General features: G+C 33.1%; 1 protein-coding gene across 1 annotated transcript in view; it reads right to left on the bottom strand.

Annotated features, from left to right (window-relative positions):
• para (sodium voltage-gated channel paralytic) overlaps positions 1-25,970 on the bottom strand; it is a 544,951-nt gene extending 518,981 nt beyond the window's left edge. The window contains exon 1 of the mRNA XM_075370553.1: positions 25,612-25,970. The gene's annotated coding sequence lies outside the window, so the exon portion shown is untranslated. The remainder of the gene's footprint in view (positions 1-25,611) is intronic.
• Positions 25,971-26,593: the final 623 nt, after the last annotated feature.

Raw genomic sequence — 26,593 nt, 5'->3', positions numbered from 1 at the left:
ACACTGTCTAAGGGTTGTCTCCAAGGCACTGCGTTGGGTCTTTTCTTGTGGGTAGTGGAGTTTGACTCTCTTCTGCGGCTGAGGTTGCCCAGTTGGTGTCTTGTTGTGGCCTATACGGATGACGAACTCCTGCTAGTCGAAGGATACTTGCGAAGAGAGGTCAAGCTTAGGGCCACTCGTGCATGCAGGGTGCTTGAGCTGTGGGCTCATCAACACAAGATGGCTTTCAACCCGGAGATGACCACGATGATGCTCCTCAAAGGCCGTTTGGCGGCAAGTTCGAGTATCACTATCAGGCCATCAAATAAAGTACACTCAGGGTTCAGAAGTACCTCGCGGTGTATCTTGATGAAAAATTTTAATTCAAGAGGCACCTTCAATACGTCGCAGAAAAGGCCTGTAGTACCTTTTTTGGGATCCGAAATGTGGTCAATCCGGATTAGAGTCTAAATTTTAGGACTCTAAGCATCCTGTACACGGGCGTATGCGAAGCAATTATGTTAAATGCTGGTCCAGTTTGGGCGGACAGGATGAAATTCGGTAGATATATACAGATATATTATTGAAGGCCCAACTATTACTATTGAAGGTAACGGGTAGTTACTGAACGGTTTCACAGGAGGCAGTCTTGGTGATTTCAAGAGTGAAACCGGTTGATATTCTAGCTTTTGAGAGACAGGAAGAATTTGAGAGACAGTTGCTTGGAAGTTGGGTGAGTTGACTTCCGAAAAGATTCGGGATATCGAGCAACATGGTTATGATATACGGCAGGCTAGATGGGATGAGACTAATGATGGGCGATATACGCACGATCTCTTCAGACATTAGAAGCTTGCGGGGCACCTCATGGGTTTCCCGCAACAAGTACGTAACTTAGTTTCTTACCGGTCACGGAGCCTTCAGGGATAGCCTGGCTGGGTTCGGCCTGGTGGATTCGAGTCTGTGCTCGCAGTGTAGGGTGCAGGACGATGCCTTCCATGTGTTGTATGAGTGCGCCAAATACGATTTGGAGCGCACCGCAGTAATTTGTCGACTGGATACTATTGGAGCAACGCTTGACATCATAAAAGCTGGAAGGACCTGGCTGAATGGTCTGTGATTGCAGACTAGGGAAGGAATGCACTATTTGGCTAGGGAAGGAATTTCGGCTGGAATCTAGGGTGCTGTTTGGTATTGTTCTTGCGTACTTTGTTTTGTTACGATTTCATGTTAGTGCAATTTTTGTTTTGTTAGTGTTATATCGTTTTAGTTGTTTTGTTATTAGTTTTATTTTCGTGTTTTTGTTTTGTTTTTGTGTTTTTTCGCGTTTGTGTCGCATGTGAACTCACTTTACCTTTCGGGTAGGTAGGCGATTCAGTTTCTTCGACGACTATACTTTTCAGTCTTGCTCGAGACTAGAGATGTTTATAGATATGTTTTGTTATTTTTAGTAATAGTTACACCGACGGGAATGTCGCTTGTACCATTCTCATCGATGGCATCCCGGGCCGAGGTGACTAAGAGATGTCGTATGCTGAGGTTTAAAAGATGATCTCCGATAAACCCCGTTAGGGCTAGGTACAAAGGGCGTGGTTGGAGGGTATCTTCTGCTAGGGGATCAGGAACGCTTGGCAGTGGATTTTTCCAACTTCGCCGATATTCACGTGGAGAAGGGTGATCTAATTTTAATGTATATGAATTTTGAAACAAAACATAGCAGGTCATGACAAAACATTAGCCATAGGGGCGGTAATCTAGTGCCAAGGAGGAAGAGGTTCATTCTTCGTTCAGCGAAGGACACTTTCACGACTCCTGCGCTCTTTGTTAATCAGACGCCTGTTGTTTGAAGATTTTAGATTCCGCAGGGCCTACGGGTGTCTGAATAGAGGATCGTCCAACAAGAATTCTTTCACTATTCACACCCTTGTAGTGTTCGCTTACTAGATATTTACAAGTTATGAATGCCTCGGGAACTAGAATATACTTAAGGCTAAAAAGGATCAGCTTTACAGTTTTGATCGTGAAGAAGTTAAAGATCCTTATATCAATTACCATCACAGTAGGGCGGTTTTGGGTGTTCTAACTCCCATATTCACCAAAGGAGGATATGACTTTGCTCTGATTCAAGAACCAAGGTTAGAAATTAGTAAATAATGGTCGTCCGATCTACGCACTCTGATGGGAAATGCCATTTGCAAATTAGCCTTTTTCTACCGTCAACGGAAGGAATTGTTGGTAAGCTGTTAAGACAACGCCCACCAGTACTATGGGTCCTCCAAAACTCTGGATCCTCCAAAAAGAATCACAGAGGTAAGTCCCGTTTAAATTTTCTTTAAAAGTAGGTTTAAGTAATTTCTTGAACCAACTTCGCATGATAAATGGATAAGCATTGAAATCTCTTTTTCAACAACCTGATTTATTCCGTTTAAAAGATTTTCCGAAGCAAACAGAATATATATATATATACTAGCGTTCCCTCGTCGCGACTTCACCTGTATGCAATATTTCACCCTCGAACGCTGAGGAGAAGGAAGTTGTAATTGTTAATGCTGCGTTATTCACTGGTGTGTTGTTGCCACTGCTGCTCTAGCTGTAAATGCGTGCCCATCGGTAAACTGTTGTTGCCGTTAATGCACATCCGTCGGTGTATTACTCAGCGTATAGATTCTGTAATTTTGTTGACCCCATTAGTGGTCGAATTTTGGAAAAACCAGAAACTTATTTTTAAACATTAATGTGAAGAACATCCACCCCTAAAATCAAACTGATATCCAAGCTCGTTGCCGAGAAATGCGCAAAAATGTAAACTATAAAAGAACACAATTTACCACTTTTACCCCGTTGCGTCTTGACCCACGCTATATGATTACTTGTTACTTGCGTTTCCCGTCGTTATCAGGGAATATTTTGCCGGTCAGTCTCAGTTCGCTTGCCCTTCCCGTCTAGCAATAGGGTTCTGCCTCTTGAACCCCACTGTGTTCATTAAGCTCATGCTTGTGTGAATAATAATTATAAATGAAAATTAAGGCTTCTTCAATTTATAAAAAATATCAATATACTGTACTTTCTTTAGAGCAACAGTTTAGTCAATGCAGGACCGGAAACTTTGAGTGATCCAAGAATGTGGGTTTCAAAACAGTCGAAACACTAGTTACCGTACGAAGTACGAGTAGTAAAAATCTATTTACCCGTCTCTTAACGTTAGCTGACAAACACCACTAGAAGGTGACCGTACTTCGTTTCTCTTTTTTTAATTTTTTAATTACTTTTATTTTATGTCTTAGTCAAATAACCGGAGGCAGGTGCAGCTAGACGCATCGCACGTACAGTGACAGTGGCTATGTTGACTGAGCCGCACACATCCCTTAAAAAATTGAAATTTAAAAAAACCCGAAAATGTTTACATATTTATCTGAAGAGTATCTGTAATCTTCAATCTTGTAATACTCGTTTATATTAGTTGAAATGTTTTTTACCTTCTCCACACCTTTCAAGGTCGAATTTCGAAAAATCAAGAATTGATTTTTGGATATTTACATATAAATTATATAAACTAAAAATCAAGTTGATGTTTTTATTTATTACCGAGAGGTTAAAAAAATAACCGGGTTTCAAAAAAGGATTTGAAATCCATTTTAACCCTTTAAACACGGAATTCCAAAAAATCTAGAATTGCTTTTTAGATATTCATTTGAAGATTACACACACCAAAAATCAAATTGATATCTTCATTTGTTACCGATAAATTAAAAATTTTTAAGTTTCATTGTTACTCCATTTTAACAATCCCTTTAAACCCTTTAAACTCGAAATTCCAAAAAATCCCTTTAATGTGCACTTACACTGTAAGAAAAACACGTATACAAATTTTCATCAATTTATCTGCAGCAGTTTTTGCTGGGCGTTGATAAATCAGTCAGTCAGTCTGGACAAGTTGCTTTACAAGTAAAGCTATATATATATATATATATATATATATATTATATAGTCAGATACTTTTCTGATATAAGGGGTTACAGTTTTATATCAGAGAGACTTGGAAATAAACGTTGTCGGAATTTTATTAATTCCAATATATTACTTACATCGATAATACTTTACTGTCCTGCAGAAGGCTGTTATAGATTGTTATCACTGTGACTGTTCTTTGTCAAGTACTAAGCCTTTATGCCATTGAGACTAAGAGGCAAAGGATATCATTGAACTCTCGATAAGAAAGTTGACCTATGAATAGTTAACACTCCAAGATTTATTTACTACCTGAGATCTTCAGAGGCGGCATAACTTTTGGCTACATCCCAGAGATCAAAATTACCTCTAGGATAGCACTCATGCCTAAGCAGAGTCAAATGAGCTGTTTCGATTCCAAGGTATATAGAACCATCAACCTCTCTTCGTTTGTTCTAAAGAGGCTTGAGATTTCAGTGAAACATAATTCGCGAAGTAAGGCGCTGTTAACTGAATCCTTAGATCGCAATAAATTTAACAGACAGTCAAATCCTGTGACACCTGTAATCAATTAGATTAATTGCTGTGTAATAATGAAACCGCTTTTCTAGAAATCAGGGAGAATTTTAACAATAATTCATATGCAGTTGTCATACAAGTGCTTCAGGAAGGGGAAGAACAGCCTGTCTAAAAAGTGGATTAGATTCCTTCTTCGAAGCAGGAGAGTGAAAGAAGAGCTCTTTGGAGAAACGGGAGAATATCTGCGACAAAGTAGTCTCACAGGGAGCTGTCTCCTGGACACTCTCATTTAGCTTTCTTGAAATTTTTATGTGTATTGTCCTACTTGCGCGAATGAAACAGTTATTATCGTTATACATCATGAAAATCGTTTTTTTTTTACAAAATTCCATTCTGTCGTTAATGTGTTACAAATAAAAAAAAACACAAAATAAGCAAATTACCTATTTTGAAATAATTGGGTTTCAAAGATCACTCGTAATCATAAATTTGTAACGTTAAATAAAATATTCCCTTCAATAAGCTTATTTTAAAAACATTAAACAACAATTAAAAAGCCTAGTGCGAATAATTATTTATTTCTTAAATTGACTTATTGCACATTACTCTGCGCAGAACAGGTTAATAATCGTGTAACTATTACGTTCTCGTCTACATAGCAGCTATAACGAAGCTATAGAAGCGAAAGTATGGTGATCGGTCAAAATTGAGCGTATCCGGTTTTCATCGACTGTTGACGAATTGACCCCTAAGTACTCTAGAAAACGGAAAAATGGCATCGAAATTTCCGCGACAAAATGTGCGTACGCACGTATGTATGTATGTTGGCCGTAAATCGCCTTATGTCTTCAGAATTATTTGAACGATTTTACCAAACTTGGCTATAACATTTCTACAGTAGGGGCATTGATGATATTAACTTTTCAATTCAAAAGGTCAGGGGGTGGGAGATACAGGGGGAAAACGAAATCGTCTCCAGATTTTGTATAATTAAGGTTATATCTTTTTTGATAATTTTTTGAATATTAATAAAGTAAATAACTTTTGTATAAATGTTTTTTGCTAAATTGCACCCCCGCTCCCAAAAATAGTAATAATTTTGAAACGTTGTAGAAGGCAGTACAGTGGGTATTTATCGTTGCAGTTTTTTTTATTAATATCTCGTTGGATCCACAAATTTGTTCCGCATCAAAGTGAGGTTTTAATCCGGCCATCCTACCCTTACACTCCCCATATCCCACTTAGCGGCTGTACTATTGATGTAGTTGTCCGCTATGTTGTGACGTCACAGGTGAGCGGTAGAATTAAATAAATTAGTAATATTTAAAGTGTAAAAATATATTTAAAGTGGCCGCTAGTACCGCCATACCCGCACGAATGAAAGACGGTATGCGCGCGCGCTTTAGTTAGAATCAATGAATTAAATGAATAAAAAATATTATATTTATATAAAATGATAAAAATTTTAAATTAAGTTGTGTGTGTAAGCCGTACATTAAAAAAAGCTGCGTGACGGGAAAGTCCTATAACTGTGTTGTCAGCTTTTTTTTTATATATTTTTTTCTTCATTTTTTTTTTGAGGAAAAGGATCAACGGTAAATTCTTCCTAATACTTTCTGCCTATTCCCAAAAGTAGGCAAGTAGGCAAAATAAGTGTAAAAAACCGATTAAAACTTTAATCGAATTTTTAATATAATAAATATAATTTGTTTTTAACTGGACAGACGTTCCAAAATTTACATTTCTTTTTATATAACGCTACGTAATTAAAGATTTCTTATATTCATTACACTGCCGTTGCAAGTATTACGAACTGCCGTTGCAAGCATAAATGAATGCCGTAGATTACCAAGCCATAGAGAAACATTTTAGCATAGTAACACAATATCCCTCCTCTATGAATCATGAGACCTTGCCGTTGGTGAGGGGGCTTGAGTGCTCAGGGATACAGAGCAGCTGGACCGAAGGTGCAACCATATCGGAGAGGTATCTGTTGAGAGCCAGACTAAGGAATGATTCCTGAAAGAGGGCAGCAGCTCTTTCAGTAGTTGTTAGGGGCGTAAGTCACAACGACTTAAACGGCCATATCAACATCACTCAGTCCTCTGAGTACTGCGCAGCTGAAAGCAATGGAAAACTACAGCTGTTTTTTTTTCCAAGAAAATGTGGCTCTGCATTTTCAAAAGCAATAATGGAGGCGCCTTCCTTGGTAAAATATTCCGGAGGTAAAATAGTCCCCCGTTCGGATCTCCGGGTGGGGACTACTAAGGAAGGGGTCACCAGAAAAGTAAAAAATAACATTCTACGAGTCGGAGCGTGGAATGTTAGAAGCTTAAAAAAGGTTGGTAGGCTAGAGAATTTAAAAAGAGAAATGGATAGGGTAAACGTGGATATAGTAGGAATTAGTGAGGTTCGGTGGGAAGAGGAAGGCGACTTTTGGTCGGGTGACTTTAGAGTAATTAACTCAGCGTCAAATAATGGGCAGGCAGGAGTAGGTTTCGTGATGAACAAGAAAATAGGGAGGAGAGTGGAGTATTTCAAGACGCATAGCGATAGAGTCATTGTAATAAGGATAAATTCAAAACCTAAACCGACAACGATTGTTAACGTCTATATGCCTACAAGCGCCCATGATGATGATGAGGTAGAATGTGTATACGAAGAGATTGATGAAGCAATTAAACACGTAAAAGGAGATGAAAATTTAATAATAGTTGGAGATTGGAATGCAAGCATTGGAAAAGGCAAGGAAGGAAATATAGTGGGTGAATACGGGCTGGGCAAAAGGAATGAAAGAGGGGACCGACTTATAGAGTTTTGCACGAAGTATAATTTAGTAATTGCCAACACCCAATTTAAAAATCATAATAGAAGAATATACACTTGGAAAAAGCCAGGCGATACTGCAAGGTATCAGATAGATTATATCATGGTTAAGCAAAGATTTAGAAATCAACTCGTGAACTGCAAAACTTACCCTGGAGCAGACATTGATAGCGACCATAATTTGGTGATAATGAAATGTAGATTGGGGTTTAAAACCCTGAAGAAAAGGTGTCAGATGAATCGGTGGAATTTAGAGAAGCTTGAGGAAGAGGAGGTAAAGAAGATTTTTGAGGAGGACATCGCAAGAGGTCTGAGTAAAAAAGATAAGATAGAAAATGTAGAAGAAGAATGGGAGAATGTTAAAAAGGAAATTCTTAAATCAGCAGAAGCAAACTTAGGCGGAATAAAGAGAACTGGTAGAAAACCTTGGGTTTCAGACGATATATTGCAGCTGATGGATGAACATAGAAAATATAAGAATGCTAGTGATGAAGAAAGTAAAAGGAACTATCGGCAATTAAGAAATGCTATAAACAGGAAGTGCAAACTGGCGAAAGAAGAGTGGATTAAAGAAAAGTGTTCAGAAGTGGAAAGAGAAATGAACATTGGTAAAATAGACGGAGCATACAGGAAAGTTAAGGAAAATTTTGGGGTACATAAATTAAAATGTAATAATGTGTTAAACAAAGATGGTACACCTATATATAATACGAAAGGTAAAGTCGATAGATGGGTGGAATATATTGAAGAGTTATACGGAGGAAATGAATTAGAAAATGGTGTTATAGAGGAAGAAGAGGAAGTTGAGGAGGATGAAATGGGAGAAACAATACTGAGATCTGAATTTAAGAGAGCATTAAAAGATTTAAATGGCAGAAAGGCTCCTGGAATAGACGGAATACCTGTAGAATTACTGCGCAATGCAGGGGAGGAGGCGATTGATAGATTATACAAACTGGTGTGTAATATTTACGAAAAAGGGGAATTTCCGTCAGACTTCAAAAAAAGTGTTATAGTAATGATACCAAAGAAATCAGGGGCAGATAAATGTGAAGAATACAGAACAATTAGTTTAACTAGTCATGCATCAAAAATCTTAACTAGAATTCTATACAGAAGAATTGAGAGGAGAGTGGAGGAAGTGTTAGGAGAAGACCAATTTGGTTTCAGGAAAAGTATAGGGACAAGGGAAGCAATTTTAGGCCTCAGATTAATAGTAGAAGGAAGATTAAAGAAAAACAAACCAACATACTTGGCGTTTATAGACCTAGAAAAGGCATTCGATAACGTAGACTGGAATAAAATGTTCAGCATTTTAAAAAAATTAGGGTTCAAATACAGAGATAGAAGAACAATTGCTAACATGTACAGGAACCAAACAGCAACAGTAGCAATTGAAGAACATAAGAAAGAAGCCATAATAAGAAAGGGAGTCCGACAAGGATGTTCTCTATCTCCGTTACTTTTTAATCTTTACATGGAACTAGCAGTTAATGATGTTAAAGAACAATTTAGATTCGGAGTAACAGTACAAGGTGAAAAGATAAAGATGCTACGATTTGCTGATGATATAGTAATTCTAGCCGAGAATAAAAAGGACTTAGAAGAAACAATGAACGGCATAGATGAAGTCCTACGCAAGAACTATCGCATGAAAATAAACAAGAACAAAACAAAAGTAATGAAATGTAGTAGAAATAACAAAGATGGACCGCTGAATGTGAAAATAGGAGGAAAAAAGATTATGGAGGTAGAAGAATTTTGTTATTTGGGAAGTAGAATTACTAAAGATGGACGAAGCAGGAGCGATATAAAATGCCGCATAGCACAAGCTAAACAAGCCTTCAGTAAGAAATATAAGTTGTTTACATCAAAAATTAATTTAATTGTCAGGAAAAGATTTTTGAAAGTGTATGTTTGGAGTGTCGCTTTATATGGAAGTGAAACTTGGACAATCGGAGTATCTGAGAAGAAAAGGTTAGAAGCTTTTGAAATGTGGTGCTATAGGAGAATGTTAAAAATCAGATGGGTGGATAAAGTGACAAATGAGGAGGTATTGCGGCAAATAGATGAAGAAAGAAGCATTTGGAAAAATATAGTTAAAAGAAGAGACAGACTTATAGGCCACATACTAAGGCATCCTGGAATAGTCGCTTTAATTTTGGAAGGACAGGTAGAAGGGAAAAATTGTGTAGGCAGGCCACGTTTGGAGTATGTAAAACAAATTGTTAGGGATGTAGGATGTAGAGGGTATACTGAAATGAAACGACTAGCACTAGATAGGGAATCTTGGAGAGCTGCATCAAATCAGTCAAATGACTGAAGACAAAAAAAAAACACAATATCTATATATATATATGCAAAAACACATGTCATTAGTGATCTATAATCAAGCCCGGCAAAGACTACAAAACATAAATTGATGAAAATGTTTATAGACGTCCTTTTTACGGTGTAAAGGCTCATTAAGAAAAGACTTTTTAAATTACGAGTTTAAAGATTTAGAATGGAATAATAATGAAACTTCCTGTTTTTCGATAAAAAATGAAGAACTTTACGTTTGATGTGTGCAATCTTCATGTGAATATCTAAAAACTAATCTCTAGAATTTTTTAAATTCCAAGTTTAAGGGGTTAGAAAAGATTTTTGAATTTTTTTTGAAACCCGACTATATTTTAAATTTCTTGGTAATATCAACTCTATTTGTAATACATGTAATCTTCATGCGAATATTTACAACCCGATTCCTATTTTTTTCGAAATTCTACCTTGAACGGGTTGAACAAAGTAAAAAAATGTTGATCAATGATTGCAATTTTCCCTCATTTCCGACTATATTAAACGAGATATTCACTAGATTTGAAATTTCAAATACTTTTCAGATAGATACCTGAAAACCATTTTCGGGTTTTTTTTTAATTTCGATATTTTAAGGAGTGTGAAGGTGTACCGCACAGCGATTCAACACAGCCGCTCTACTGATACCATATGTGCAACGCGACTGGCTGCACCTACCTCCGGTTACTTGATTAAAAGAATAAAATGAAAAAAAGATTGACAGCGACAGTCAATCGTGTAAATTCGACACGGGTGAAGCCGCGACGGTGATGATTATATAAAATGAAATAATATAATATACTCGTAGCTTACATCAAGAAACTAAGGTTATACTTACAATTTTAATTTTTATTGACTCTTGCAATACATTAGTGTTCAGATGAAAAACATTTAAAGAACTGCCTCTGAGAAGTCATACGTAACGCGAATTTATCTGATTTTGTCAAAGTTAACCGATCATAATCTAAATTAAATAAATTTCTCATCCCAGTAACTTAGTTTTAAACGGCTCTTCACCCATTATTTGAAGAACGGGCTTGTCACTCGTATAATTTAGTCAGTGCAACTCAAGGCCTTTTGAAAAATGTTACCGATAGCAATGCTGAGATTCACAGCCGAATCGACGTGAAGACTCTCACATAAACATTACTTTACTATCGATATTTTATATATTCTAATCAGTCCGCTAATAATAAATTTGTACACAACACACACACACACACACATATATATATATATATATATAATAGCACACCCGTAGCGGCTTCGCCCGCATTTCTTGTTGCTGTCCATCTTTTTTTTAATTTTATTTTTTTAATAAAGTAACCGGAGGCAGGTCCAGTTAGTCGCGTTGCACATTCCGTAACAGTAGCAGTGATTGTGTTGGTTGAGCCGCTGCGCCGTACACCTTCACATCCCTTAAAAAATCGACATTTAAAAAAACCCCGAAAATGGTTTTTAAATTCTATCTAAAAAGTATTTCAAAGCTCAAATCTAGCGATTATCTTGTTTAATATAGTCGGAAATGGGGAAAATTTGCAATCGTTGTTAACAGATAGAAATTTTTTTTTTTCATTTATTGAAGAATTGTTGTAGATGACTGATATGATTACAGAAAATTTTGTTAAATTTTTATATCTAGAAAAGATTACACTATACACACTAATTGTACAATAGCAGTTGTTGGGAAAACAAAAGGTTCTGTAATAAAAAAGTTACATTAAAGTTATGTTCTCCATAAAACTAACCTTGTTTTTTTGTTACGCTTCATTATTAGAGATGTCTTTTAAAATGTAAAAAAATTCGGCTATTGTGATTAGCCAAAGCTTTTTACTCATTTTTAGTTCCCTATTATGTCAAATCTATAAAGTGGAATGAAGCTCCTGTTATGATGGCAAATAATATCTTAACATATATCGTTCTTCTTATTGAGTTACGAGAAGTGTAAAATATAAGTATTTGAAGGTTAATTAAAGAATTCTTTTCGTTTTTGAAATTTTATGTTTGAAATAGAATGGTTTATCGTCACTCGAAAAACACAAGTAAAGGAAATCACGCTCAATTCGTGTAAACTCCAAAACTTGACTTCATCATTTTTCGTACATCGAAATAATTTTACACTTAAGTGGAGTGCAAATAAAAAGAAATATAAATAAATGGTAGTAAACGAATTCCACAAATGAATTCGACAAAAATAAATCATGACAGTGCAAAAAATTATCAATCGTAAAAACTAATGAAAAAACAGTCGACAAACAAATGTAAAAAACGAGCAAGAGAATCTTTTAAATAAAAATGTTTAAATTATGTTTTCATAATTTGAATAATTATAATTTCATAACAGGCTGGAAATTTTTATAATTTAGCGATTTTTATGGCTCTTATTCGATTTATTTGCCATTTTTATTTTTCCAATAATTCTAAAACCTACCTGGACCGACGGGATCGAACTACGAAGAACCGCAAGCAGAAGAAATGTCGACATCTTACATCTGTTTCAGAGTAAGCTAGCTAGGTATATAACAGAAGAACCATGGTTTACAAGGAACAATGAGATCCAGGATTATATAGAATTACGGTCCGTGCGAGAAGAGATACAACGTTTCAGTTCAAAGTACGAACTTCGGCTTAACTCCCACACAAATCACTTGACAGTAAACCTACAATGGAAAATGGGGATGACATTAGATAGTTGAACTAACTGCACGTTCTAGACCTAAGTGTCCCTATAGTGTCTGAATGCATATAGTAAACTCGATGTGAGTATCGTGCATTATCTATTCGACTCTTAATAGAAGAAGAATTATGTCAAGAGAGGTCTTGAGAAATGACTGATTTACTGACAGCCCGATTAAAAAATGACATTTACTGTATCGATTAGTTACATTTTATCAGGGAGTTTCTTTACATTTCATTAATTTTGCCGTCAGAGCACAGAGACTAACGAAATCTCTTACTGGCTCGGTATTTGTTTATTTTAATCTTTTAATATACGTTTAGGATTGGAGTGTGCACGTAATTTTATTTTATTACTATAATTTAACTACCAAAATCAATTTAATATTTTTTTTTTTAATTTTAATTTAATTTTAAGGCTCTTTCAATATTATGACGCACCTTAAAATGATAGTTAATATTATGTATTCCACCAGTGATATCTAAGCATTAAAACGAGGCTAAATCTCTCTAATTTAAATGTTGTTCCTATTTTTATTCCACTGTTTAAGTTTATGATTTGATATGAAATATCAAAATGTTTTATAATTTTACAAAGTCTAAGTTTTATAGTTAATTTTTATAACGGTTTTATCCAATGTTATTTTCATTAATTTTAATTTACTCTGTGTTTCTGTGCTTATCGAGTTTTAACAATGAGTGATTCTGTCCTGAAACAAACTGGAAACCCCTTAAGTACCGCCAAACAAAAAAAAATACTCAGCAACGTATTTAATCATAAAACAAGATAAACCTGACACCGCAGTCAGAGACATTGCTCCGAAAGGAAGCAATGCAACAGTCGTTAGCGAAATAACAATTTTTAATGTAATAAAGAAATAGAAAATAGGTAAACATGTTAGTCCTAAAGGACTCAAAAGCGTGTGAAAACGATTGAAAAGTTGGATGATTTTACTATAACCGCTATCAGAAAAGAAATTAATTTGCTTTATTTCATTAATGAGCTTTCTAACTTGTATAACATATTAAATGCTATGAATATCGATTCTGATCTGCCGAATTTTTCTTGGAATACATTACATCGTCTTTTAATATCAATGAATTTTCGCATAACGTTAAGAGAAAAATAATTCTTTATTGACTGAATGCAAACATATTATTTCACGGCGTAGGGAATATTTAAGAAAAATTAAGTGATTTTGTGAAAAAGGTAAGACATTTTATTATCTAGATGAAACTCGGGTTAATGTGGGAGATGTACAGGAAAAGGTATGGATGGGTAAATAAATAAAGAGCGCAAAAATCGCTTTTAGGAAAGGTTTGTCAACTGGGGTGAAGCCCCGGCTGGGAAAGGTAGATAATTAATAGTAACAACCATGTAGGAAATGAAAAAGGGTTTCTGAATGGTGGTTTATAAATATTTGAATCTAGATCTTCCCAAGAGTATTACGATTAAATGTTCTATCAGGTGGTTCAAAAAAATTGTTAAGGTTTGTTACTGAAGTCATTAATGGATAATGCCATGTCAATAATGGATAATGCGCCGTACCATTTCCTGAAAACTTAAAAAATTCCAAACGCTTCGACCCGAAAATCGGAAATTTCCGAATGGTTAAAATCGAAGAAAATCGCTTACACGGAAGACAGGTTGAAGTAGAACTTTTAAAAATAGCAAAATCAGTTAAACAAAGCTATATCCATTATGAAGTAGATGAGATCGCAAAATCAAACAATTGTGTCGTGTTACGTCTTCCTCCATACCATTGCAATTTTAATCAGATTGAATCGATATGAGCGCAAGTCAAATGATACAATGGAAGTAATAAAACAACAGTTAAGTGATGTAAAAAAAATATTGATAGAAAGTGTTAATACAGTAGAAGCAAACGCTTGGAAAAATTGTATTCAATATGTAATTAAAGAAAAAATAAAAGCACGAGAAGCGGACAGTTTATGCGAAAATGTTATTGGAAATATTGTGATAAATTTGGAAAACAGATGACAACAGTTTAACAGAAACCAGCTTATCGGGTATGGAAGAAATATATTAATATTTATAAATTAATAATATTAAAATAATAAACATTTTTTTCTGTTTTACGTGATGAAATTTTAACATAGCGGTAATGAACTTTCTTAAAATTTTTATTTTTTAGATAAATTTATCATTTCATAATTTTTGTATCGATTGTGCTAAATTAAATTAGATTCATTACTATTATGTTTTGGTTTACCGACGGTTTCGTGATACAAGGTTTAGAGCCCTACAGTAATAGTAGTACTGATATATAGATGTTTAAATTATATTTATTAAATTTTTTTTTAAATCAATGTTGCATGAAAATTAACTGAAATATTACAAAAGGATTTTTTCAAAAAATACCCATACTGAAAAACTGTTAAATTTTAAAGTATAAAATCATTAGTAAAATAAATAAATAACTTCCATGGATGTACAAAACTAGCCGATAACAGAAATCAGGCTACTCTGTAAATAAACTAACAGTGAAAATGAAATTTCCAATATAAATAATAAAACACATCATTAAAAATACCGCTTTTACTATCTCTACTTTTATTCTTCCGACACAGGAATTTTACAAATTACTTTTTGTGCTTAAAAAAATATGTAGATCCTATTCAAGTTACGTTTAATTCTGTTTACAACTCAATTTTTTCTGGTTGATATCCAGTAAGTAAGAGCTTATATTTTTAATATTAGAAGTAGATATTCAACTTTTTATGTATAATGAAACTCCTTTCTCTACTTTAAAAGAGGTAGATCCTACTCTTTTTTTTTTTTTGTAAATGGAGAATTTCCCATTTGTCTTAAGACTTCCATGCTATTCCTTCCTCCCCCTACACTATAAGAAAGATTCTTCGTTTGATTTACAAAAATTACACCTCTTCCATCGTTATCGTTATTTTCTAAATAATTTTTAAAAGTAACATGAAGAAGACTTTTAAATCTTTTCAAACATATTATTTTTATTTTTTTTTTGTCTTCAGTCATTTGACTGGTTTGATGCAGCTCTCCAAGATTCCCTATCCAGTGCTAGTCGTTTCATTTCAGCATATTATATATTTTTCATACTTCAGAATGATTTTTTATTCTCCTAATGTGTACGTTGCAATTTGTTCAAGTAGTGAACAATTAGCAACTCCCCCCCCCCCCTCTAAAACGGCTCAATGACATGAAAATTATATGTAAATGATATGACGTGTAAATAGGGTGTAATCTTATACAGATTCAGACCAACCAATCCTAAGATCGAACCCCAACCATCAAAATACACCGGTATCAATTGTCTAACAATCAAATCGATATAAAAGTAACTAACTTCTACTAGGATGTGGACTTCAAATCCAGCGTGATTTTAACAAAGTTTTTTTTTACCGATACAATTATCTAATTTATTGGCTACCTATTAAATAATTAAATATATCAAATCATTCATTAAATTAGTCTCACGGATACAACAAGACGACTAACATAGAACTCTAGATTTAAAAAAAGAAATAAGATCTAAAACATTCATTAATGACATTTCATACGCGATTATATATGAAAGTGTTGCTTTCAATGCTGATCATCAAGTGAATTTTGTTGGACTTGGCGTACTGATTTGCAGCAATACATTCGGCTCAGCGAAGAAGTTATCGGGAAACCGCTTCACTCTTCACTATTTTAATAAGCCTAGCATGATTTGTTGTTGTTTTTGGGAATGGCTACACCATTTTTGGGAGCGATTGGCGTTTCATATTAGTTAGTTCAACCGTTACAATTATGGCACTTACTTATATAGGTATAATGATTCCAATCCTTCTCAAAAACGTTTTTGTGAATTTGCTAGTGAACAGATTAAAATGATTCGTGTTTTTATGCAAGAAACCGTTTTATGTCTACGATTCAAAACTGATTTTGAAGAAAACACTTTTTTCTTCAACGCTTATTAAATTACATACGCGTACATAAGCTAAAATTATAGTAACTATCCAGCAAAACCAATTACAGTTTAAATTTTTTACTGCTTTCAACTGTCACTAAGATTGTTGTTAAGCTTCGTTTTACTTGATAAACTTACTTCGCGTTCTACACGGCTCCAATTCTCAAAGTAAATTTTTACGTTTCAAATTCAACAAAAACAACGCACAGAAGATTTGCTTCTGGAAAATGAGGGTATTATAAAAACCAAAATATACTTTGCAAATCAAAAAAGCAACTAATTCCATAAATCTTTCTTCGGGTGTGAAAGTATAATTGGGAGCAGCGAGTTTTACATTTCCTTCGTAAATTTAATTAAAATTTGCATTTTAAAGATAATTTAAATGCATTTTATCTAATTTATTGGCTACCTATTAAATAGTTAAATATATCAAATCATTCATTAAATTACTCTCACGGATACAACAACAAGACGACTAACATAGAACTCTAGATTTAACAAAAGAAATAAGATCTAAAACATTCATTAATGACATTTCATACGCGATTATATATGAAATTTAACCACTCTGGACGAGGTTTCGTTTAGTAATCAAATTTTAGATAATTAAGTTTTTTTTTGTCTTCAGTCATTTGACTGGTTTGATGCAGCTCTCCAAGATTCCCTATCTAGTGCTAGTCGTTTCATTTCAGAATACCCTCTACATCCTACATCCCTAACAATTTGTTTTACATATTCCAAACGTGGCCTGCCTACACAATTTTTCCTTCTACCTGTCCTTCCAATATTAAAGCGACTATTCCAGGATGCCTTAGTATGTGGCCTATAAGTCTGTCTCTTCTTTTAACTATATTTTTCCAAATGCTTCTTTCTTCATCTATTTGTCGCAATACCTCTTCATTTGTCACTTTATCCACCCATCTGATTTTTAACATTCTCCTATAGCACCACATTTCAAAAGATTCTAATCTTTTCTTCTCAGATACTCCGATTATCCAAGTTTCACTTCCATATAAAGCGACACTCCAAACATATACTTTCAAAAATCTTTTCCTGACATTTAAATTAATTTTTGATGTAAAGAAATTATATTTCTTACTGAAGGTTTGTTTCGCTTGTGCTATTCGGCATTTTATATCGCTCCTGCTTCGTCCATCTTTAGTAATTCTACTTCCCAAATAACAAAATTCTTCTACCTCCATCATTTTTTCTCCTCCTATTTTCACATTCAGTGGTCCATCTTTGTTATTTCTACTACATTTCATTACTTTTGTTTTCTTCTTGTTTATTTTCATGCGATAGTTCTTGCGTAGGACTTCATCTATGCCGTTCATTGTTTCTTCTAAATCCTTTTTATTCTCGGCTAGAATTACTATATCATCAGCAAATCGTAGCATCTTTATCTTTTCACCTTGTACTGTTACTCCGAATCTAAATTGTTCTTTAACTGTAGGTGATAAGTACATTTATTGAATTTCATTAATAGAAATGCCGTGCTTTTCAATTAATTAGCTTTAACTTCAATTTTTCTACTTAGGGTCTGGCGCTTTTTCATTCCTCATCTATGCTACTTAAACTGAAATACTAATCGAAAAAAAACGTTTTTTACGAATAGAAAGGTTATCATCCAAGCAAAAGACATTTGACTGTAATTAAAACAACTTTTGAAGAAACGCCAAAACAGAAAAGGTACAAATGTAGGCAAACAAGTTTTGTAAGCAACAGCAAAAATGATTGCACAATCGGCCACCGTGGCGCGAGTGGTAGCGTTTTGGTCTTTCACCCGTAGATCCCAGATTCGAATCCCGGTCAGGCGTGGCATTTTCACACGCTACAAACTGCCATTTCATCTCATCCTCTGAAGCGATAAATAACAGTAGTCCTGGAGGCTAAAAATTAAAAATGATTTTAAAATCGAAATTGGCAAAAAGTCGTTACAAGAAAAAAAAAAGGACCTGACCTAAAAATGGAGGAAGGAAAAATATCAAATAAAGTTAAAAAAAAAAAAATATATATATCATATTTAAAGCAAAATATTTATACTTATAAATTTTAAATAAATATCAAACAATTCATCGACTTCAGTTACATACTGGGTCAAAGACATTATAACCAAACGTTTTTCGTTAATTATCTTGGGAGATATTGATAAATCACAGGACGACATGAGATAACAGGACTTTCACAGTTCTTCTCCAAGCAACTGTTCTTCTCGTCGAATGTTACACACTGACAACTTCCATAGAGATATCGCATGTATTAAGTGTGTTATTGTCAACAACCACGACCGCTCTCCCCGCCGAACTGTCTTTGGACCGATCTATTTTTTTCATATTAAATCAAAATTTACCACTGTACTTTAGGCCGTAAATTAACAAATAATTAAATTATTTTAAATAACCGCTACGTTTATGGCACATTAAGACTATTCTATAAATACGATGGAATCAATAGTTAAACAGTTATGAAACATTTGTATTATATGTTTTAACACTTTTAACTAATCAGAAGTTGTAATGTATTTTTATTTGTATCGATGTGACGGTCTCTTGTCCTAAATAAGATTTATAACCCACCGGGTTGGACTAGTGGTGAACTCATCATCAAAAATCAGCTGATAATGAAGTCAAGAGTTCTAAGGTTCAAATCCTAGTAAAGGCTACAAGGTTACTTTTATACAAATTTGTATCTAGATCGTGGATACCGGTGTTCTTTGGCGGTTGGGTTTCAATTAAGCACACATCTCAGGAATGGTCGAACTGAGAATGTACAAGACTACATTTCATTTACACTCCATACATATCATCCTCATTCATTCTCTGAAGTATTATCTCAACGGTAGTTACTGGAGGCTAAACAGGAAAACAATATATATAGAAAAAAGAAGATTTATGCAGTAATTATTTTAACATCATTTAATTTCTTTTTTTTATTTGATTTAAGTTTTTATCATTTAATCTGTACGATTAAACATAAACAAAACCAAAAATAAACTTGTTACTATATTCGGCTAAAACCCCTGACTTCTTAGTTCGAAGGCCTAAATCTACAAATAAAACAGAACATCATCGCAATAAAAAAAATTATTTGACGAAGGCTGCTTCGAAAAAATAAATTAAAAAATTTATAAAACTACTCAAATTTGTAAATATGCCTAATTTAAAGAAGTAATATTAAGTTTTTCTTCACTGTAAACAGTGGAATTGTTTGGAACGGTATGAAGTAAACAAATAATTTTGCTCCAAAAATAAAGAGAAATTTCTATTTAATTTTCAATCGATTTTTTTCTACATTCAAATAACGTAAATCTATTTTCAATACGAAATTTCTGGATAAATCTCATCGATTATCACAAGCAAGCTAATAATAACAGTCGATAAATTCAACTAAAAATAAAATAATAACAATCAGGGTTAACAAAAAATTATTAACTATTCAATAAAAACTCAATAGATAACACCCGAACGATTCCGTTTAAAAATAAAAGATACAGTAATTTTTAATACCTCATAATACTCATATTTTGCACACGTTAAAAATAGATAAATAATGAAAGTTAACATTCAAACCATAAACAACTACTTATTGAACAATCATGTTAATCTTTGTTGGAGGTATTACACTCGCTACAAAGCTTTATTTCTCACTTTTATTATTATCTTATAACAGTTAATACCTTATAATAAGACAAATTTTAACACCGTTTACAGTTTAGGCAAATCGAACTTGATTAATTTTCAAAATTATTTAGAGTTAAAAGCGTTTAAGATAAATATTCTAAAATTAAAAATGTACTCTACTAAAAACAAATATTTATTTGTATAAAGATTAGTAATAGCGTGTTGCATGAAAACATAATATCGTAAAATTTGAGTACATTATATTCCAAAATTTATCTGAAGGGATAAGAATCAAAAATATTATTACTGCTAACATAAATTCAAACAGAGATGTTACGTTAAAATATATTTCCCAGTTAAAATAAGCTGATTTAACAGCCGCCTATGAAGTTAAGCGACACTTGAACCGCATACTGTTACAAATTGTGCAACGAAAGATAAGTCTGGCTTTAGACCCAAGTAGCTCATATTTAAAGAGTTATTACTTATAACTTGAAAATTAAAATGGTTACAGTTTGTTTCGTTCTTAATTTATTAATTTCGTAAATCGCTGTTGAGACGGTGTAGCACGTACAATTTCCAACATATAGAATCGTCGTCCAAGAAGATGTAAGTGCTTCAGCATTATTCAAATTCAAAAAACTGATAACTCAGTTTGTTTACGCCGTTTGGCGTAAAGTTTCCGTTATTTTAAATGAATTCCAAGCTAGGGTTGGCTCCTGTTGTTTTGTTACAGGAATGTTAAATTTCTATGTTTCGTATTTTTGGGCTTGTCATTTGTACCTGTTTTATTATTTGTTCTCGTGTTCGACACTTCCTCCGTCATCCTTAGTGACCGCGTCCATTCTTCTATCGAATTATTTTTGACTACCCTTTTCATACACCCATTATTCTTTCGTTCCCATACTAATCCATGCACACATCTCTTGTTTTTTACACACACTCTCTCCTGTCCACTACCTGGATCTGGTTTCCCCCTTTTTCTTTCACGCCATCTTTTCGGCAGAGTAGATCCAACATTTCACCAGTACAGTCGCCTATGGCCATATTCTCCTACAAACTTGGCTATAATATTCTCATCCAAACAGAATCTCCAAACTCGTCACTACACATCTGAGATTCTACCCATTTTCTACCACTAAACCACATCACACCTCTGTATTCCTGATACACCAGTGCGGACTACGCCCAGGATTACTGTATGTATTCATGTATCTGCATTCACGAGTTCGTCTCTTGATATTATTTGTGTGCTACAGGCAAGTTCAATTTTCATTATTACGTTAAACAGTGACTTTATCATTGAAATTTGTGGAACATCCAGTTCATCTTACCTCATGCCTTACGATTGCAAGTTTAGCTAAAAGAAAGCCATTTATTCACGTAAATGCACTCATGATAGGTGGCTTACCTATTTTACATGTTGAATTATTACGATTTGTTATTGTAATTAACTCTATAATTTATTTCTGCAACTTGTTGATCGCCGAGATTAATTCTTTGCTACTTATGCACTGTATTCATCTTACTTCTCGTAAATTGACCTAAAGCAAATTACTCCTGATGTGCTGGTATGTTTTAGGACTTGGTGATTTTTATATTTTCAAGAATGCTTATCTATCAAAATAAACTCCATTTATACTATTACTTATTTTAAAGTGATATATTATAATTAATGTTTTCTAAGCTAATGAAATCTGTTCATTGCTAATCTTCATAGTACAGCATATGTTAGTAGTGCAACTGTTTTCCAGTTCCACTTTCTATTGATGTTATGTCTTAAGCATCTAATTTAAAATTAAGGTGTTTTATGTTCTCTTATTTTCAGGCTCTGTTACATTGTGTATTTAAAAAATGTTTATTCATGTATTTTCGTATTTAACATTATTATTCATTTGTTGATTCAGCTGATATGTTAAGTAAGTTATATTAATTTCATAATTTCCTGTTATGTTTTAAGATTATGATTATAACATAAGTTCATTTGTTACACTTTCAATAAAGTCCAATTTCTTTTGGCAAATACTAGCTGTGTGTTTTTTGTTAGCTTTACCCAATACAGTTCATTAAGGCTAAAACTTCAACTCGATTTCAAGGGGGCTAATTCTCTTGACTACCAGTGCCAGGACTACAAAAAAGTGGTGTTGAAAAATCATTATTTCCATTCATAAGAAACTTAGCTAATAGTAATATTATCGTTATCAAACAGGAATAAAAAAAAACAGTAAGAAATGATGGTGCACATAATGGATTTCGTGATGGCGAATGAAACAGAAATATTCTGTATTTGTTTGCTTGCATCCAAGTTAGGGAATTAAGTCGCTGAGTATAAAATGAAAATCAAATGGCCCACTCGCGACGAACAATCAAAATAATTGTGTCTGTGTGTGTGTGTGTGTGTGTACACACACAATTATTTATTATATATATATAAAATAAATATGCTAGGCTCTCTTTCAACTACTTTGTACAGAATTTTTATCATTTTCACATCATACTGATATGATACGACTATTAAATGTACAATAACAACAGCAATTCGGTTGAAATGGACTGAATAAATTTGTTCCTGAAGTTGCTCAAATTGTAAATAAACGAACACAGATATTTATTTAAATAGCGAATGAATCGTGTTGTTTTTGTTTTTTTAATAAATGTACGATTTTTGCCTCAGTATATGTATTTTTTTTAACCTCTGGGACCACTGTCAGGTACTGCTTCAGAGAATGAGATGAATGATTTGTAGCCTGTGAAAATGCCATGCCTGACCGGGATTCGAACCCGGAACCTCCGGATGATAGGTCGAGACGCTACCACTCGCGCCACGTAGGCCGACATTACTGATATATTAAATGCCATAACAGTTACGGTTGCAGGCGATCTGACAAGTATCACAAATCGCTCCTGAAAATTACAGCTATCTTGAAGAGCAGCAAGTATCATATGCAAAAATTTTACTGGAGTAATCGGTTTCTCTTTTCCTTTTTCACCAAGCCAAATACGATCGCATAAACAGCATTCTGAGCTCATTGAAGCGCAGCTGATATTCAGCCTCAAAAGAGACAACACCACTTTGCTCACTACAGAAGCTGACTATGTAGTGGACATCGTTACTCTCAGAGAAAGCGCCTCTGACCAATGCCTCTTCTATTTCGGGTGCTTTTAATGCGTCACAGGTACAAGACCGGGACAAATATCGTAACACAACAGATTAATATACACCCCTTTTTGTAGTGATGCACTGCTTCGACTCGGGAGGAAAATTAAATAACGGTTGTAAATAAACAAAAACAAAAAAAACGATTTCGCAACTGAAAAAGCACCCTCGTTTATTTTTTTTTACTTAGAAATAAATTTATAATAAAGTAAACGATCAAATAATCAATTAATCTAACTGTACGTAATTTCTAATCATCGATATAAATAAGCTGACTGACATTACGTTTTCTCCATCGGATGAAAAACTTCAGAAAAACATGAAATACGTTTACAGAAATATTACTGGACTAAGAAACAAATCTTACAAAGAATTTTCTAATCCTGCCTTTATTAGAGTAGTTGATAAAATAAAAAACGAAAAAATCTTTTGATTTGGTGTTTTCTTAACTAAACCTGAGGTTCTTTTTTAATAGTTCCATTCGGCTGAGATCGACGACGTTCGCAGCTTTTCGACGAAATTTTACCACTTCATGCAGAAAAATAGAAATTATAAATAGTCGGACTCAAAGTATTACAGTTAATCAAGATCAAATAAACAACCGAAACCATCGCTCCTCATTAATATATTCAGTTCTTACAAAAAGAGAATAAAATTCTCGCAATGCCTGCTGATCGGACAAAAACTGAAAATAAAAATTTTCGTCCAAAACAATTAACAATTCAACATCACACCCGCGATTACCGGTTAAAAGATTACTTTTAAATATTTCTGTATCTTAATTTTAACATTTTCAATCAAAGACGGGTGGTATTGAAACTGTAGATTTTATTTTAACTACGAAATATTCAAATACAGATCGTTAGAGCTATTAAAAGCAGTTATTAACAATATTAAAAATATTTTTTTAAAATTGTACGCTTACGAGATGTAATTATCTGATTGTCTAATGTCAACATCATACGTAAATTGTAATACATTACGACAGAAAAAAGATATTTTTCTAATAAATTATTAATTAGTACATATAAATTATTGTTATAATAATATTTATATTTATATTAGGTTAGATAAACATAGATAATTAATATAAATAAAAATTACTAATTAGTATATAATTTTTTTAAAAAATGAATAAATTATTAATTAGTATAGAAGATACACAAATTAACACAAAAATACTAATGTATTTACGACAATATATAGAGTCAAATTCTTGGATACTAATAAAAATGAAACTATTGAAAATACAAATACTTCAATCCTGAACAAATCTGTGAACAATTATTTAATCAGAGAATGAATTACTTCTTATTTCCGGATTAAAACAATCAGTATATTCAAAAACAGTGAATCAAAGGGCGCCGTACAGTTGAAAAATATTTCCCGTGTTTTTATTACAATTTATTTTTTACACAAACTGTTCTTAATGCTTTCAAATTTAACCCGTAAAACCGTACAAGTTCTTTATTTGTTTTAACAGACATGCAAATTTTCAGTATGAAAGTTACAACTACTCATCAAAAGAAGCAGCTTACTAACTTCAATTAACGGAGCAGGTTTTTGAAAATTTAAACTTTCAAACTTATTAATCGTATAAATTGTACCATATACTATTCGTGAATATAAAGTAAAATCATTTCGTTTACTAAATACAAACTCTAAAATGCTTTTTATTTACATCATCTGCTAAAACTATGAAACATTCTTATATACCGTCTAAGATAATCATTTAAAAGTCGATGAAGACAGTGGAAGTAGACTTGGCTTTTCAGACAAAACTGAAAATTATTTGAAGCGTTCGTTTTATGAGCGCAAAAAGCTTTTAATGAAACATTCATTTATAAAGTTAAATATAAAATTAGAAGTTTATTATGACTCACAAAAAAATAAAAAGCTCCTTGAATCTAAACGTTAAAACTTTTTAAAAGATTTACTTAAAACCATTACTGATATATAAATGAGAAAATTTATATAACGTTATGCTTTTATCCCATCCCCAAGGAAGTAACAAAAATACTGAAAATATAAATAAATCAATAATAAAATAAGATAGAATAATCAGCTAATCCTAAAATAACATATTAGAAATAGAAAAAAGAATTACGTTTAACAAAAACAAAATTGTAGATAGTTTCTAGTCACAGATCCCATAAAATTTCGTTAATACTGTTTTTATTTTATTTTTTATCGGGAATATCAGTGAATTTAATAAAAAGTGTTATCATTGCAATGAAAACGTATTACAAACACTGACCAGCAATTTCTTACGGTATTGATTTTTTTCTTTTTTAAGAGAAAATGTACAAACTTATCAAAACAACAACCGAGGAAGAAATTAATCTCATAAACAATCTAACCATAATTGTAATTCATGCAATCAAAATTGATCAGTTCTGAAAAAGTCCAGAAAACAGATTTAATATAAAATGTATCACTTTTAAACGTAATAGATAGGCTAAAACAGGTTTCAATTTAATGATTAATTAATTTTTACTCAAGGTAACGTTATATACAAACATAATACCTTCACGCGCATATACATGCACACACAAACTCGCATACAAAGCGTTATTTCAAATAGAGGGTTACTTTCACTTACCTATTCTTTTCCGTTCTTATTTGATGAAGTTTTGAGTTTCTCCACTTGAACGCGATCACTCTACCGAGTAAAAAACGAAAAATATTACCATTCCGTAACAAATTTATTACAAATTAATTAAATATTATTTTATATTTGTATTGAATGATTATTTATTATTAAAGCTTATTAAACGATTACAGCAATATATAAATATATATAGACAGATAAAAGGCGAGCGATTGTTTGTTATTTTTTTGAAATGGTTTACTTTTTAACTTTAATAATATAAAGGAAGAAAATTGTAAAATTAAAATTATAACACCACAAAAGAAAAGTGCTGAGGTCCGGATATAATGCACTCTTGTCCCAGGCTAAATCTTTCCATCCTACAGCAAGCACCGACACAGCACAGCACACGCGCACACAGCGACAAAACAGCGCAGCGGGGACAACTGGAACTAATCGTCCAACAGTCGTTCGATATACGTTCGTTAATCTTCGCATCGGTTGCGATCGTCACTGAACAACCCGAACTTCTCTCTAACCATGCAGTCCCCAGATATCGCCATTTGGTGTTGTGCTTCGTAGCACATATGTGTCATGTAATTCGAATGAATGCATCTTTCCTCCAAATATCAAAGCGCTAAAATAAAGTATATATGTTTACAAAAAAACTAGCAGCATCTAATATTAAATTAGAAAAAGAAATGTAACAAAAAAAATAAATAATAATAAAATTACAAAAAAAAATATAATCTGTTAATGGTACCTTTATTTTGATTATAACACTTAAAACGTAAGATTTTCTTGATTATTTAGCAGGAATAGATAAACTACATGGAATATAAAATTAACAATTCATTTAAGAAAAAATATTAAGCCTCTGATTTACAGATGCTTCTAAATAACATTAAGTTATTAATTACGTAACATGAGCATCAGGATTATTTTAATTATCATGATAAATTTTACCAACAACAAAAAACTAGTACCAGATAAA

Source organism: Lycorma delicatula, chromosome 1 (assembly GCF_047948215.1).
Source record: "Lycorma delicatula isolate Av1 chromosome 1, ASM4794821v1, whole genome shotgun sequence".
Taxonomy (NCBI): Eukaryota; Metazoa; Arthropoda; class Insecta; order Hemiptera; family Fulgoridae; genus Lycorma; species Lycorma delicatula.
Note: the sequence above shows the minus strand (reverse complement) of the source record. Positions and strands in the feature narration are given on the sequence as shown.